Raw genomic sequence first — 1247 nt, 5'->3', positions numbered from 1 at the left:
ATACCTGCCCCCGCACCTGCCACTCACACCTGTCTCCCCACTCCTCCACCCAGTATTCACCGGTCTCCTACCCATGATTGCCAATGAGGGTGAAATGAGGGTCCCAGGGACCCAGGGCAAGAGCCCAGCCAGGCGGATGCTGGAAAGGCCTTTCTGCACGGTGGGCGTTCCCTCCAGGAGCAGCCTGGATGGCCATCACCTCTGCCAGTGAGACCACCGTCTGCACCCCAGGACCCCTGGGCCCCCTCCACTCGAAACGGCCCCCTGCTGCGTCCACAGGCCCCCTGGTGTATCATGACCTGGTGGGTGGTTGTTAGGGGACTTGGTCAGCTCCGACTCACAGTGTCCCCGTGGAAACAGAACAAAACACCACCAGGCCCTGCACCGTCCTCACGACTGTTCCCAGGTCTGAGCCCCGGTTGCAGCCTCTGTGTCAATGCATCCCTGGAGGGTCCCCCTCTCTCTGCCCCCAGATGTTACCAAGCACGGCGTCCTTCTCCGGGACTGCCTCTCCTGACAACATGTGCACAGTATGGGAGACGAAGCCCAGCTTCGCCACTGGGGAGCACTCTGGGCAGACTTCTTCTACCACGTGTCTGTCATTTTGTCTATTGGTGGCTTGTGTGGAGCTGTGATGCTGGAAGCTGTGTCCTTGGCATTTCAAAAGCCAGCAGGACCACCACAGTGCACAGGCTTCAGCGGAGCTTCCAGACCGAGGACAGACGGTGGAGGAGGGCTCCGCTCCCCCTTCGGGGAGGAAGGAGCTGCCAAAAACCTTAAGGGGGCTTCCAAACGCTGTCAGATCCGCTGCTCCAGGCCTCTTGACGAGCCAGGAGGCGACCATGAGGACGGAGGTGGGCCTAACCCAAGCCAGGGTGTGGTCGAGGGCCTCGAGTGCGTGTGAGAGTGGGGCTTTGACTAAGGAAGGCTGAGGACCAATGCGCGCTCTGTCCGGTGCTGGCAAAGACCACCGGCAAAAGAACCAACACATCAGGCTTGGAGAAGTCCCTGGAGACGGGCGCCCTGCGTGGCAGAGCGGAGGGCAGTGAGGACCAGGAGGCCCTCCCTCAGCGGGAAGACGAGGCAGCCGGGGCTCAAACAGAAGAACACCGTGAGGCAGGCAGCGGTGTTTCTGTGGGGGGAGGTCAGATGCGCAGGCATTCCCTCCCCTGAGGGGATCAGTTGCCAGACTGCTGTCTCATCCCTCCACAGGGGTGGGCCTGCTCCCTGCCTCTGGGGACAATGGA

General features: G+C 61.9%; 1 protein-coding gene across 1 annotated transcript in view; it reads right to left on the bottom strand.

The window, feature by feature from the left end:
• GAL3ST2 (galactose-3-O-sulfotransferase 2) overlaps positions 1-1247 on the bottom strand; it is a 24380-nt gene that overhangs the window by 22224 nt on the left and 909 nt on the right. The window lies entirely within an intron of this gene.

The sequence above is a fragment of the Echinops telfairi genome, unplaced genomic scaffold (genome assembly GCF_000313985.2).
Source record: "Echinops telfairi isolate 266 unplaced genomic scaffold, ASM31398v2 ScPeMD7_3;HRSCAF=10, whole genome shotgun sequence".
Classification (NCBI taxonomy): Eukaryota; Metazoa; Chordata; class Mammalia; order Afrosoricida; family Tenrecidae; genus Echinops; species Echinops telfairi.
This window is presented reverse-complemented; position numbering and strand designations above follow the sequence as displayed.